This window comes from Rhamphochromis sp. 'chilingali', assembly GCF_963969265.1.
Source record: "Rhamphochromis sp. 'chilingali' genome assembly, chromosome: 1".
Taxonomy (NCBI): domain Eukaryota; kingdom Metazoa; phylum Chordata; class Actinopteri; order Cichliformes; family Cichlidae; genus Rhamphochromis; species Rhamphochromis sp. 'chilingali'.
In genome coordinates, this window is record NC_137929.1 from 4,730,441 (window position 1) to 4,746,344 (window position 15,904).

The 15,904-nt window shown below is 42.0% G+C and overlaps 1 pseudogene across 1 annotated transcript; it reads right to left on the bottom strand.

Moving 5' to 3' along the window:
• Positions 1–1,058: 1,058 nt before the first annotated feature.
• LOC308397216 (protein NLRC3-like) lies at positions 1,059–15,595 on the bottom strand (annotated as a pseudogene). Its single transcript, XR_013974806.1, has 8 exons — positions 15,193–15,595; positions 13,267–15,064; positions 11,668–11,841; positions 11,284–11,457; positions 10,934–11,107; positions 8,531–8,706; positions 1,578–1,624; positions 1,059–1,429 (listed from the first exon to the last, which is right to left on the bottom strand). The product of XR_013974806.1 is annotated as a protein NLRC3-like (transcript).
• Between the last annotated feature and the right edge of the window lie 309 nt (positions 15,596–15,904).

Genomic DNA, 15,904 nt, shown 5'->3' on the forward strand with positions numbered 1-15,904 from the left:
GCCTTCACAGCAGAGCTTCATGGGCCTGTCCAGCAGCAGGCTGAGGAGAGAAAGGTGACAGAGTTCGCTGTTACAAACAGTTTCTCAGCTTTGATCTAAAAGAGCTTCTTTCCTGTTAAAGCAGCTGAGAGTGAGCACATGTTCTCCCCCTGAGGTTCTCATGACAGAGGAAGAACTCACAGCTGAGGAGGACCAGGAACTCCATCCACTCACAGTCCCTGCAAACAAAACCACCATTTGAACTGAAACTTTAACATTTGCTACGTGTGCACACAGTAAGTGATGGAGGATGAACTGGTCCTGTCTCTGTTGGTGGGCTCATATACTGGCAGGAAGGAAGCTTCACTGGGATTTCTCAGGCTTTTCCCCGCAGCACGCCGTGTGATAAATACTCACAAATACTCAGAAACGTGTCGTTTCATGCGTCGGTCAAACACTCGACGCCCAGCTGGAAACACTTCAGGGAAGTTCATCTGCCCGAGATTCAGAAAAGTTTTTTTTGCCCCACTGTACATGCTGATTCAGAGTCTCAGTAAAGGAGGAAAGGATGGATGAAGGCAGCCTAGTGTGGGTCATGTGTGTCCAGCAGGGTTAGGAGGTTAGGGTTAGGTTAGGTTAAATAATAATATTTATTTATATTATTATAATATTTACATATCCAGTCATCCACCTGGATATGTAAATCATCATTATTATTATTTAATAAACGCTCACATTAATGTGGGCTTATTTGTTTCATATTAGAAACATTAGTTGAGTGTTTTTAGTATAAAATGGTGAAAGTCCCTCTTTTTGCTCCTCCCCTCACCTGTGGATGGGCGGTGCTGTTACCGTGGTGACAGCTTGGATGTGTTTCTGTCCTGCCTGGTTATCACTGCAGGAATCTTTCACATTTATTACAGGTAATAACTCTGATTTTTCTGTGTATTATGAACCAAATGTATCCTGATACACACAGAGATGGATGAGCAGAGGGGTTTTTTTGCAATTTATGTAGTTACTATGGACTTAATGCATACATATTATTAAAATTAGGGCTATAACAGTTGTATTGATGTATAGCAACTTGAAATGCTCCCACAAATGGCTCCACAGCATGTAAAAATATAACAAAAGCTCTGGCGGACTTGGTTCTGTGGTCAGTCTTAAAGGGTGAAGTTAAACTCTGTAATCTTCATAACTTCATAACTGTCTCCTTTCCTTCTGATGCTTCTGTAACTCACTGATATACAAACTCTTCCTCTCCACTCGACCTCCCAGTAACAGCGACCAGTCAGACCATTTCTACACAGCAGCTGATAAACATCAAATCTGTCTGGATGATCAGGATATGACTGAACCTCCTTCACACGTGTCACCTTCCTGTTGTTGTCAGACAGTTGGAGCTTTGTGTTCACTGTGTTTGTGTCGATTGTGAGTTGACAGGAATCTGATGGAGAGAACAAACACAATCCAGCTGCAGTTATTGATCCATCATCTGTTCATTGATTGACACTTTGATGATGACTCCTGACATGATGAAGATGGTTGAATGTGTGCTGCTTTGTTTTCATGAATCCCATTAAAAACACACTTACACTTCCTCAGACCTGGTCTCAACCATCGGACTCCAGCAGGCTCCACCCTGAAAGGAGGAGGGGGGTCAGAGCAGCACAGTCAGCATGCACACATGGACATTACATGGCTCTCACACACACACTGTTACACACTGAGCTCAAAGCTCGGCTCCACTGTTTTATTCAAAGAAATCTACATTTATTTATCAGCACATTTAAAAACAGCTTGAGCCAAAGTGCTGCACAGAGTAGAGAGAAAATAGGAAACATACACAGTAATGACTATAAAGACTGGTCAGGATTGAAAGCTACAGAGTACAAATGTGTTTCCAACCGGCTTTTAAAAATGTCCAGTGTTGGTGACGACCTGATGTGAAGGGCGACTGTTCCAGAGTTTGGCTGCAGCCATCGATAAAGCTCACCTCTGTTTTTACGTCTAGTTCTGGTCAGAAGCTGCTTATCTGCAGACCTGAGGGCTCCACTTGGATTCTTTTGTTAAAGAGAGATAAGATGGAGCCAATCCATTCACAGATTTAAAGACAACCAGATCTGGAAGTGGATTCTACCACGTACTGGTAACCAGTGGAAAAAGCTGCTGATGGGTCGTCTAGCACAGACCCACCGCTGGAACCAGACAATTGATGAGGGAGAGAACTGTGACAGCGCCGTTCCTTCACTTGACCTCAGTCGCTCTCGTCTGCTCCCTCGTAACACTGCTCTTTATTGAGCTTACATGAATATGCACAAGTTCATTATGACGTCTTACACAGGTATGAACAAAGAGTACCAGTCTGTGCATAGTGTGTGTGTGTGTGTGTGTGTGTGTGTGTGTCTGTGTGTGTCTGTGTGTGTGTGTGTCTGTGTGCGTGTGTGTGTGTGTCTGTGTGTGTCTGTGTGTGTGTGTGTGTGTGTGTCTGTGTGTGTGTGTGTGTGTGTGTGTGTGTCTGTGTGTGTCTGTGTGTTCCAGATGTGACCCTGTGACCCCAAAGCTGGTGCTAAGAGTCCAGCGGTCCCCCTAACAAAGGGCTCTTATACTTAACCAGACACAGAGCAGGTGTCCTCCTACACCAGGGGTCTCAAACTCGCGGCCCGTGGGCCAATTGCGGCCCGCAGGACGATAGTTTTTGGCCCCACCTTAATATGAAAATGTAATGTTAGTTTGATAATGTATGACACTTTACAGTGTTGTGGGCGGAGCTGAATTAACCCACCAATCAGGGTGGGATATGGATCTCAGGGGACACCAGCCGGGCTTGATGCAAGCAGGGAAACATTTCTCAATGAGTCAAAGTTCCAGCAGGGTTGCCCTGGAGTGTTTCTTTCTTTCTGTGCCTGGCTGGCTTCCTCCTTTCTATTGGGCAAACGCCGACATTCGCCCCAGCGCGCTGCGTTCACAACACTTCAAAAAAAGTTGTTTTTTTAAGTTGCTGCCCAGCAGGTGCATTTGTCTAAAAGTGCATATTGCAGGCTGCAAATATAGTCTGTCCGGGAAAGAAAGGTCAGTTTAGCAACATCAGCCTTTCTGCCAACACCGCAGCAGATCGCATTTCTGACCTGTCAAGTGACATTTATGACCAACTGTGTGAGAAAGCCAAATGTTTCAGTGTATACTCAGTCGCTCTTGATGAGACCACAGACATCACCGACACTGCCCAGCTCCCAATGTATGTCCGTGGTGTTGATGACAGTTTTGAAGTGATGGAGGAGCTGCTCACAGTAATTCCAATGCATGGCCAGACCACCGCTCAGCAGATATTTACAAGCTGTGTGATGCCATTGAGAATGTTGGTTTGCCATGGAAGAGGTTTGTTGGAATAACAACAGATGGAGCGCCATCAATGACAGGGAGGAAACATGGACTGGTGGCACAAAACAAACTGGAAGAGGAAGGCATGGAGGAGGCCATTGCTCTGCACTGCATCATCCATCAGCAGGTCCTTTGCAGCAAATGCCTGAAGTTTGACAATGTGATGTCTATTGTTGTGAAATGCATCAACCAAATCAGATCCAGGGGCTTAAAGCACCGAAGGTTCTGTGCTTTTTTAGAGGAAATGGAGTCAGAATATGGGGATGTGCTCGACTTCACTGAGGTACGTTGGCTCAGCAGGGGAAATGTATTAAAGAGACTTTTTGAGTTGAGAGCAGAAGTGAAGCCTTCATGGAGAAGGATGGAGTTAGTGTTCCTGTGCTAACTGATCCCAAATGGCTCATGGACTCAGCTTTTCTTGTTGATATGACACATGAGCTTAATGTACTGAACAAGACGTTACAAGGCCAGGGGCAACTTGTCAGTGCTGCCTATGACAACGTGAGAGCATTCTCCACAAAACTGGCGCTCTGGAAAGCTCAGCTCTCTCAGACAAACCTTTGCCATTTCCCAGCATGCAAGGCACTCGTGGATGCAGGCACACCATTCAGTGCTGACGAGTATGTTGATGTCATTTTGAGGCTACAGGAGGAATTTGATCCCAGATTTGCTGACTTCAAGACACACAGAGCCATCTTTCACAGTTTTGTGGACCCCTTCTCCTTTGATGTGCAAGATGCCCCTTCTGTGCTTCAAATGGAGCTCATTGAGCTGCAGTGCAACTCTGAACTCAAAGCAAAGTTCAGGGAGGTGAGTGGAAAAGCAGACAAGCTTGGACAATTTTTGAGAGAATTGAGCCCTAGTTTCCCTCGGCTTTCCCGAATGTTCAAGCGGACCATGTGCCTTTTTGGTAGCACATACTTGTGCCAAAAGCTCTTCTCCACTTTGAACTTCAATAAGTCCAAGTACAGGTCCAGACTTACGGATGATCATCTTCAAGACATACTGAGGGTCGCAACTGCTTCCTCCCTCAGGCCAAATCTGGCTCGGCTATGCGAGAGGAAACGCTGCCAGGTCTCTAGCAGCAAGGAGTAGGCAAGAGAAGCCATGTTCAGAAGAACAGTTCATTTTCTACAGTGTTCCATTCATGTTCAGAAGAAGGTTATAGAACTGTTAATACAGACATTTCAATCTAAACACAGCAGATATAGAAGACTGAAAAAAACACACAAGTTCACTGACTAAAAATATCTTATTATTATTTTATTTATGTATTACAGATTGATTTATTTTCTTATTAATTCTTTATTTGTTTATTTATTTTTCACATTTTGTGTTAAAAAATAAAAATAAAGAGATTTGAGAAGATTGGAATTTTTTAACCATGCCTTACTTGTGGAAAACCTAATGCGGCCCAGCCTCACCCAGACTCTGCCTGCAGCGGCCCCCAGCTAAATTGAGTTTGAGACCCCTGTCCTACACCATAAATCAGTAAGAGAGGGTACGACCTCTCTCATGGCCCCAAGTGCTGTGTGCATGCCAGAGCACTCTGGAAGGCACACAGAGTCTTTACAGACTACTAAGGATCAAACCTCTATCGTCATGCAATCGATTATACAACTCTAAGCATATATGAGTAAATATTTCTAAGCATAAATGACAATCAACAATATAAACCTTACAGCTGGTTTTAATAACATAATTCATTTGTTTCTCAAATGAGAAAGAGCTATCGAGAAACACTCCTAAATCTTTAGTTCTTAACTTTTCCAGTGGGCCAAGGTCAACATCATCTGCTAATGCTAAATAGGCTGCCGTTATTAACTAATGCTAATTTGATGTGAATTAGCATTATGCACTAATGCTAACACTTACTTTTTAACAATGTGAGTAGCTAATGCTAACACTATTTCCCTTAACTTTATAACAATGTGAACGGCCAATGCTAACACTCTTTTCCCTAGCATTACAACAATCTGAGGTGCAAATGCTAAGTAGGCCGCCATTAGCACCTACGTCTAATTTAAGGCAAATATGCATTAGAACCTAATGCTCATATCGTTTTCCTTTGCTTTATAACAATGTGAGCAGCTACTTCTACAGGGCTCTAGACTAACTTTTTGCCATGGACTAACTTTTTGCTATGGGCGTACCGGTACCCAATTGCGACCAAATTGGTCGCACTCTAGAGCCCTGTTCTAAATAGCATTAGCTAATAACAGCAGTCTAATTTAATGCAAGTTAGCATCATTTGAGTTATAACGATGTGAGGAGTTAATGCTAAGTATGCTGCCATTAGTGGTTAATTCTAATTAGGGGTGAATAATTATTACCAGCTAATGCTAATATTGTTTTCTCTTCCCTTTTAACAATGCGAGCAGCTAGTGCTAGGTAGGCTGATGCTAGCAGCTAATGCTAAAGCTAATTTGAAGTGAATTAGCATTACATTAGTGAGGAGTTAATGCTAAGTAGACTGCCATTAGCAGGTAATGCTAATTTTAGGTGAATAGGAATTGGCAGCTAATGCTAATACCATATTTTCTTGCTTTATAACAATGTGACCAGTTAATACTAAGTAGGTTGCCGTTATTAGGTAATGCTAATTTAAATCGCTAATGCTAGCAATGTTTTTTCTTACATTTTAACAATGTGATGTGTGTTACCGTTAATAACTATTGCTAATTTGATGTGAATTAGCATTATCAAATAATGCTAACTATTTTCCCTTGCATCATAACAATGTGAGTAGCTAATGCTAAGAAGGCTGCTGTTATTAGGTAATGCTAATTTAAATCGCTAATGCTAACAATGTTTTTTCTTACATTTTAACAATGTGATGTGTGTTACCGTTAATAACTATTGCTAATTTGATGCGAGTTAGCATTACATTAGTGAGGAGTTAATGTTAAGTAGGCTGCCATTAGTAGCTAAAGGTAATTTGAGGTGAATAAGCACTAGTAGCTAATGCTAATACCCTTTTCTCTTGTGTTATAATGATGTGACGTTAATGCTAAATAGGCTGCCATAAGTGACTCTTTTCCCTTGCATTACAACAATGTGAAGGGTTTATGCTAAGTAGGCTCCCATTAGAAGCTAAAGCTAATTTGAGGTGAATAAGCATTAGTACCTAACGCTAATACCCCTTTCTCTTGTGTTATAATGTCGTGAGACATTAATATTCTTCTCAAACAACAGAATGAGAATGAAATATTGATTCTAACAGGGCCCATAAATAGTATTAGCTTAGCAGCATTAGCTTATCAGAGTTTCCATCATGGTCACACAAATCCTTAGCAGAGCAAAGTGGCCTACTTAGCAATAGCTGCTGAAGTTGTAGAAAGCAAAGGGAAAACAGTATTAGCATTAGCTGCTAAATGTGCACTTGATAACAAATCTATTGCAAATTCAGCTGTGAATGTAGAGTTTGTCATTATTTAAGCTTCCATTTCCAAATGTTAGCTGCTCCTGTCTGCCTCTTTGTCACACACACAGACTGAAATGATTCACAGCCTTGTTTCATCCTTCTGTCAGTGTCACTGACTGTCACTGTGACTGTTAGTGATGGGTCGTTCGCGAACGAAATGGCTCTTAGAGCCGGCTCTTTGACGTGAACGACGAGAGCCGGCTCCTTATCGCGAGCCGTGACGGCTCCTGGGTTGTTTTTTTTCTTTCTCTCAGCCTCTCTCTCGCACTTTTTTTCTGCTTCACTCAGCAAGCGAGCCTTGTGCTTTACGCTGGGCAGAGGGGGAGGGGCGGTAATTACACTCAGTAGCACAGGAACAGAGCCAGAGGGGGAGAGAGAGAAAAAGAGCCAGGGACAACAACGTCACATTAGAAAGGTATAGTAATCATCCACAACTATTTTCAGTTGCAGATGATAAAGGATCCATTAAGTTTATTCATGCAGGCCCATATGACAGATAATGTGCATGTTTCTTTTTGTTTTCATATTATAATTTATATTTAATTGTGTTGTGGTTTGCAGTGTTTTGTGTTGTTTCACTTTAAATTTGTAAAAGGAAAAAGCTGAAAATTTAAATAGTTAAAAGTTGAAATGTGAATAGTTGATTTTTGTATTATATGATTTTATGTGGAGTGAATAAATAAAAGTATATTTACAGTGGCCCCTACCTACAAAGCACGTACAAACTTCAAATCACGTACGAACTCTGAAGCATGTACAAACTCCAAAACACGTAAAAACACGTACAAACTCCAAAGCACGTAAAAACTCAGAAGCACATAAAAACTCAAAACACTTACAAAAGACAACAGAAGTGCTCCAGGATGCTGGGAGCAGTGTTGAGCTTTTGTTATCTTGTGGCTACACAATCCAGCAAGTACCAACGACCGGATTTGGTGTGTGGTAGTAACAGGTAGATGAACTTTTTTTTAAATTATTTGAATATATTTGAGTGCCTGTGTATAAATACACAAACAATACACACATGCTTTCAATTGTGTAATTTAAGTGATCTAGTAGCTCTGCTTTGGAAGTTCAGTTCATGCTAGAAATGTGTTTTGGAGTTTGTACATGTTTTGTCTCTAGGGGCCACTGCATATATTTATATATAAACATATATAAATAAAACCACTTTTTTACGTTAGTAATTCATTTTGTGCATAATTCTATATTATTGTGAATAATAAATTAATTAAAGCAACAAAACAACCTGAAGAGCCGGTTCGGAGCCGAAAGAGCCGGCTCTTTTTAGTGAGCCGAGCCGAAAGAGCCGGATCTCTAAAAAGAGCCGGAAATCCCATCACTAGTGACTGTGGACATACAGCATGGGAAACATATACATGGCTGACAGCTTATTAGGTACACAGTGGCCACTATCTCAGGTATCACCTGTGACCTAATAAAGTGTATCTAAAGTTACAAAATGTTGTCTCTGTCCAAATATTTATGGACCTAACTGTAGGTCTACTTTTAATGAAACTCTCAACATATCAGTTATCATTAATGTTCCTGCAAACAGACTCCTTGGAGACCCCCTACATAAATATCCATGAACTATCCAGCTAGACTAGTGTGTCTGTCCCTGAAAATATTACTGCATGTGTGATTGTTCATGTGTCATCTGCAGGAAACAAACAGGAAGTGAGTGAAGGGCACAGGAAATGTTTCCAGCTCTTCCTCCTCTATCAGACATTCTCTCCATACCTGAGAGTGTCCAGTCTCCAGCCTGGATCCTTCAGTCCAGCCGAGAGCAGCTTCATTCCTGAGCAGGACCTGGATGATTGTAGCTCAGGTCCAGCTCTCTCAGATGGGAGGGGTTGGAGCTCAGAGCTGAGGCCAGAGAAGTACAGCCTTCCTCTGTGATCAGACAGCCTGACAGACTGCAGACACACAAAACAACAGTCCGTCTGTTATCCATCTCTATGGCAGTATAACTAAGGGATGGTTCAGGGTCACCTGATCCAGCTCTAACTATAAGTTTTATCAAAAAGGAAAGTTAGAAGCTGATCTTCAAAGTAGAGAGGGTGTCTGTCTCCTGAACTCAAACTGGGAGCTGCTGCCACACCCAGTCCAACATAGCCAGGCTTTCTTTGCTGCTTTGACAAAACCTCAAATCCCAGTCAGAGATGGTGAGCATCATCACAGTGATGATCATTTCTCTGTTAACGCAGGCTTTCTGCTTCAGGATCTGTGCACGCTCACAGAACAAGGAGACCTTTAAACATCATTTCACTAAATGGATGGACTGAGCTCAGCCTACAGATGAACTGGATAAATAAAGATTTGACCTCAGTGTGCTCAGTGTTCCTGTCTATTCCTAACATATTCCTAACATGATAGCTGCACTTTAGAGCTCTAAAACTGGAACTGACACATATTTAAACTCTACATGTTACTCAGTACATTCAGTTCTGACACTCGCCCACAGTCCAACAAAGGAAACATGGAGATCACACGAGTTTGTCACCAAAGTCTAATTATTCCAGAGGGCAGTGTTGATACAACTAAAGGTATTTTTAAGCAAAGTTGAGTTTTTTCTTGTCGGAGTACTTCATGTCTGAAGTATCACTTAAATGCATTACACGCAGTTGATGGCAGCAAACAAACCACCCACACAAACAGCAGTGGGAGGCTTGAGCAGACTACGTAGGATCAGCTTGTGGGAGGAGTCTAGATAAACCAAAGAAAGACAAGCTAACAAACACCACAGTGAAGTGAGTAGCTACAAACTGCAGGCCGATTAGTGTTGTTGAAGAAGTCGGTCTGAGGAACGTTCTTAGGATCAACAAATGATGGCATGTATGAGCCTCAAGACGCACCATCACAAGAAGAACACATGAGCTGTAGAAAAAGGAGAGACTATCAGCCACAGCGTTACAACGTGCACCAGCTGTTGGTCTCTCTGGAGACTACTGGGCGTGGCTGGGTAACCATGGTTACTTGGAAGTTACAGTACATGATATTAATGAAGAGTGGGAGCTGCGTTCTATAGCAAACAATTTGTTTTGAGGTAATCAGCTGATCTTACTTTAACCGGAAGCCCTTGTGAATTTTTATGAATATGCCTGACTGTGCTCATTCTTCCTCCAACCTCTCCTTACCAAAGATAACAACTACATCAGTATTAGCTCAATAACAATTTTTGCAATTCAATTGTGGACATTCATTTTTAAACCTTGTGTAAAACGATAAAACCTAAAAGTCTGAGTATTATTCTTTGTGCAAACAGCTCTTGCAGGTTCCCCCGGACTTAATAATTAAATAATAATAATAATAAAAATAACCTTTCCTTTGAGCAGCTGTTCAGGCTACTAAACTCATCCCAGAAATAACAAGTGACACCATTAATAGTGGAGCTACCTTTAACAGGTGAAACTGATTTGACCTATAAGGCTACTGCAGTTACTTCTTATCAGGTTTAGTAGGGAAGACATCTGGATGAGGTAGTTAGTAGTATGTAGTTAGTACCGGGCGACTCCCCTCCCCCACATCGGCACCAGAACCCTGTATTATCTACAGGGTAAGACTGCCTGTTTTATCAAACTATGGCCATTACTACTGTGATCATTTGCAGCCCAGTGTGCCGCTCTCTCTGCTGGGATGAACCACTGGAGCTCACCCAGTCATCCCTTTCTTTCTCTCAAGAAGAAGTGAAATAAATATATTTATTATGTTACGAGTCTAATATTCTTTAAATTAAACTGTAATGAATAAATCAAGCAAGAAGATTTGGTGGCTCCAAGTGTTGTAGACGAAAAGATAAACGTCTCATTTTGAGAAATCAGCCTTTAAAATTAAGTACTGTGAATAAAAAACAAACAGCGAGCCAATCAGTAGTCACCAATGTCCTCCTAATTTCATTCACAAAGAAATCAAATATATATATTATGGGCCCAAAGGAGCCTAAATCTTTAAATTAGGCAGTGCATGAAGTATTTTTTTAAATAAACAGAGACATGACTATAACAACTTTTAGTAATTCAGAGTCCAATTATCCACTCAAATGTGAATAAAAGTTCACTTGACAGCTGTATAAAAGTTACCTGTTTATACAATAATATAAGTCACATTTCAAATGATCATCTGTGGAAAAGTTTGAATCCTGACCTGAGAGTTTCCACTGCACACTGTGAACTCTTTAGTCCAGCGGACAGAAGCTTCACTCCTGAATCCTGCAGGTCAGAGTTACTCAGGTCCAGCTCTCTCAGACTGGAGGACTGGGAGCTGAGGACTGAGGACAGAGCTTCACAGCTTCTCTCTGACAGGTTACAGCCACTCAGTCTGAAAAATAAAAGGCAGTCTATACAACAAATACTCATGTAGAGTTTGTTAATACATTTCACAACATTAAATGTTGACTTTCTATTTTTAAAGGAAACATAAACATACTAAGATACAACATCATATGTATGAACTTTAATTAATAATTCTAAAAACTAAATGTTTTCTGATCTGACCTCAGAGTATTCAGTTTACAGTTTAAACGTTGTAGTCCAGCAGACAGAAGCTTCACTCCTGAATCCTGCAGCTTTCTGATACTCAGGTCCAGCTCTGTCAGACTAGAGGACTGCGAGCTGAGAACTGAGGACAGAGCTTCACAGTTTTCCTCTGAGAGTTCACAGATGTTAAGTCTGAAGATAAAAACATGAATAAAGATTGTTGTTAAAGTGTAATCAGGGTGCAATAGCTTATTGACTTGTGCTGAGCAGGTTAGTATAAGTTTACCTTAACTTGGAAATGAATAAAAATGCTATGAAACAAGGATAACTGGATAAAGACATAAACAAAAACAACATCAAACACAAACAAACAGAACTAAACAGAATACAAATTGATCTGACCTCAGAACATTCAGTTTGGCGTGTGGACTCTCCACTGCAGCAGACAGAAGCTTTACTGCTGAAGCCTTCAGGCTGTTGGTACTCAGGTCCAGCTCTCTCAGACTACAGGACTGGGAGCTGACCACTGACAACAGATTTTCACAGCCTTCCTCTGAGACGTTACAGCTGCTCAGTCTGTGAGAGAAAGGGAAAAAACCAAAACAAAAAACAACAAAGAATATATGTGATCAAATTAAATTTGTTTATATGTTGAACCCTTTTTTTTAATTTTAAACCTATGAGACTATGAGTGCTACCAGTCCAGTGCACACGATTGGTACCTTGATGGAACCTTGCTCAGGGGTACCACAAGGTAACTATTCGGTGGATTCGACCCCTGACCTTATGATCATGGGGCGACCACTCTGCCTACTGAGCTAATAATTCTGTGTACACTATCATACAATATTAACTAAAACAATTATTTTAGAAAATTTTACTAATTCAATAATCATTATGCTCATTACCTGTGTACTGTGAAGAACACTGGATTTTAAACACTAGCTGTATAAAACTCTTCCTGTTAAAGGTGTGTATAAAGGAAATGAGCTGAAATCATTTCTTCCTTCTCTCAACCCAACCGGTCGCATCAGATGGCCCCGCCCCTCCCTGAGCCTGGTTCTGCTGGAGGTTTCTTCCTGTTAAAAGGGAGTTTTTCCTTCCCACTGTCGCCAAAGTGCTTGCTCATAGGGGGTCATATGACTGTTGAGTTTTTCTCTGTATCCATGAAGTGCCTTGAGGCGACTTTTGTTGTGATTTGGAGCTATATAAATAAAATTGAATTGAATTAAATTGAAAATGCAGACTTCATGGAGAATGCTTGCTGTCAGGATATATCAAAGACAAAGAGGAGATCCATCCAGTCTCTTCCACTAAGCCCACAGAGGGACAGACAACCACTCTCACTCACACCTGCATGAAGTTTAGATCACCAGGTAATCTAACTGCATGTCTGTGGACAGTGGGAGGAAACTGTAGAGGACCCAGAGAGTAATTCTGTGGGAACACTGGTTATGGAAGCCTTACAGTTACATATGGTTACTGACAACAAACACGACCTTAGAGGCAATTTCAGTAATGAAGACCGAGTTTCTCCCTCCATACGGGATGAAAACATGACAGCACAGCAGAGATTTATATTTAAAAAGGGAGAGTGTGCACTGAAAGTGAGATACAAACTTGAACTTAAATTATGAACATCAGAAAAAGATGTAGGTGAAGTCTGGTAGCTGAAGTTTGTGCTTTAGAATAAAACAACCAAACTCCTGGAGTTGGAGACAAGTGAACAAGCTGAGGATAATAAACCTGTCAGAGGGGCTGAAGCATCAGAGCTCATGTTCTTATAGGCTGGGTCTGGATTGTCCTTTGATAAGAGTTACAGAACAAAGTGTGTTTTAGAAATGCTGGAGTGAAACATTAAAACTACCATATATTTACTGAGTGACAGATGATCATTTAATTCACTATTTTAAAAAAATGTTACAGTGCTCTTTGAACTCAGCATTTCTGATTTATTTCCCATGATTTTAACAATGAAGCGATGACAGCATGTTTACTTACAGAGCTTTGTTGGAGCCTTTGACCACTGGCAGCATTCTCAGAAGAGCCTTCTCTGAAGCAGAGTATTTCTTAAAGTCAAACTCATCCAGATCTTCTTCTGATGACAGTAAGATGAAGGTCAGAGCTGAGCACTGAGCAGGAGACAGTTTGCCTGTGGAGAGACTTCCTGAAGTCCTGTATTGTTGGATCTCCTCCACTAGAGAACGATCATTCAGTTCATTCAGACAGTGGATCAGATTGATGCTTTTCTCTGCAGACAGATTCTCACTGAGCTTCTTCTTGATGTACTGGACTGTTTCCTGATTGGTCTGTGAGCTACTTCCTGTCTGTGTCAGCAGACCTCGTAGGAGAGTCTGATTGGTCTGCAGTGAAAGACCCAGGAGGAAGCGGAGGAACAAGTCCAGGTGTCCATTTGGACTCTGTAAGGCCTTGTTCACAGCACTCTGGTAGAAGTGTTTCTTTGCAGAATCTCCTGTTTCAGACTTCTGGGAGGTTGTTTGTTGTTGTTCCAGCAGATTGAGTCCAGAGTTGATGAAGGTCAGATGGACATGAAGAGCAGCCAGAAACTCCTGAACACTCAGATGGATGAAGCAGAACACCTTGTCCTGGTACAGTCCTCTCTCCTCTTTAAAGATCTGTGTGAACACTCCTGAGTACACTGAGGCTGCTCTGATATCGATGCCACACTCTGTCAGGTCTGATTCATAGAAGATCAGGTTTCCTTTCTGCAGCTGATCAAAAGCCAGTTTTCCCAGAGACTCCATCATCTTCCTGCTCTCTGGACTCCAGTGTGGATCTGTCTCAGCTCCTCCATCATACTTGACCTTCTTCACTTTGGCCTGAACCACCAGGAAGTGGATGTACATCTCAGTCAGGGTGTTGGGCAGCTGTCCTCCCTCTCTGGTTTCCAGCACATCCTCCAGAACTGTAGCAGTGATCCAGCAGAAGACTGGGATGTGGCACATGATGTGGAGGCTTCGTGATGTCTTGATGTGGGAGATGATCCTGCTGGCCTGCTCCTCATCTCTGAATCTCTTCCTGAAGTACTCCTCCTTCTGTGGGTCAGTGAACCCTCTGACCTCTGTCACCATGCCGACACAGTCAGGAGGGATCTGATTGGCTGCTGCAGGTCGTGTGGTTATCCAGAGGCGAGCAGAGGGAAGCAGTTTCCCCCTGATGAGGTTTATCAACAGCACATCCACTGAGGTGGACTTTCTAGGGTCAGTTAGGATTGTAGTTTTGTGGAAGTCCAGAGGAAGTCGACACTCATCCAGACCATCAAAGATGAACACAACCTGGAAGTCTTCAAAGCTGCAGATTCCTGCTTCTTTGGTTTCAGTAAAGAAGTGATGAACAAGTCCCACCAAGCTGAACTTTTCCTCTTTCAGCACATTCAGCTCTCTGAAAGTGAATGGAAATATGAACTGGATGTCCTGGTTGGCTTTGTCTTCAGCCCAGTCCAGGCTGTATTTCTGTGTTAAGACTGTTTTCCCAATGCCAGCCACTCCCTTTGTCAGCACTGTTCTGATTGCTTCATCTCTTCCAGGTGAGGCTTTAAAGATGTCTTCTTGTCTGATGGTTGTTTCTGGTCTGTCTGGTTTCCTGGATGCTGTTTCAATCTGTCTGACCTCATGTTCATCATTGACCTCTGCAGTCCCTCCCTCTGTGATGTAGAGCTCTGTGTAGATCTGATTCAGGAGGGTTGGGTTTCCTGCTTTAGCGATGCCCTCAAACACACACTGGAACTTCTTCTTCAGGGTGGATTTAAGGTTACGATGACAAACTGGAGCTTGAAGTTCTGAATGAGAAGAAAAATAAACACTTAATTCCAAAAAGAACTAATCTTTAAAACATGTTGCTCCATCTTCCATCTCTGGAAAATGTTCATTTATCCAGCAACTTAAATCTTTAGATAAATCCTCTTACTGCTCTGCAGACGGTCAGCCAGCTCCTCCTGCTTCATTCTCCTCAGGAAGTCCACTGTGATCTTCACAAATGCCTCTCTGCTGCTGCTCCTCTGACTCTCTAAGCATTCTGGGTAACCTGGACTCAGAACCTTCTGGATCTTCTTCAGCTCGTTCTTCACAAAAGTGATGATGTTGTCCTCCAGCAGCTGGAACAGAATATTTATGAATGAGCCAATCAGACTGAAATCATGGAGCCAAACATCAGATCCATGTTGGACACACTGACGATCCACTGGTCTACAAAGAGCAGCATGGAGATGACTGTGAACAGAACAGATGTAACAGTAGTTGTTGTACATGTACAGACCATAAATATGGAGTCCAGCTGTGTTTGATGCTGCTGGGCAGACTGACCACTGGGAACCTCTGAGCTCTGCTGGTCCACTCTGTGGAGGAACCATGAAGGATTAGATCAACACAGGATAAAGATCCAGGAGTTTCTGCTCAAATAACTTCATCTGAATCAACTTTGTCAAGTTTTAAACTCTCAGACTGTGAACATATCAGTAATTTTCAGTCTGTTTTCATGGACGTCCTTTCAGTGGTGATGTCAGGAATGATTTTGAAGAAGCTCATTAAACTGAACCATCAGCAGATCACTGCTCCAAAACCAGAACATGATCCGAGGTCTCCCTCCACCACCAGAACACCAGCTTTACTAACGTGGTAGA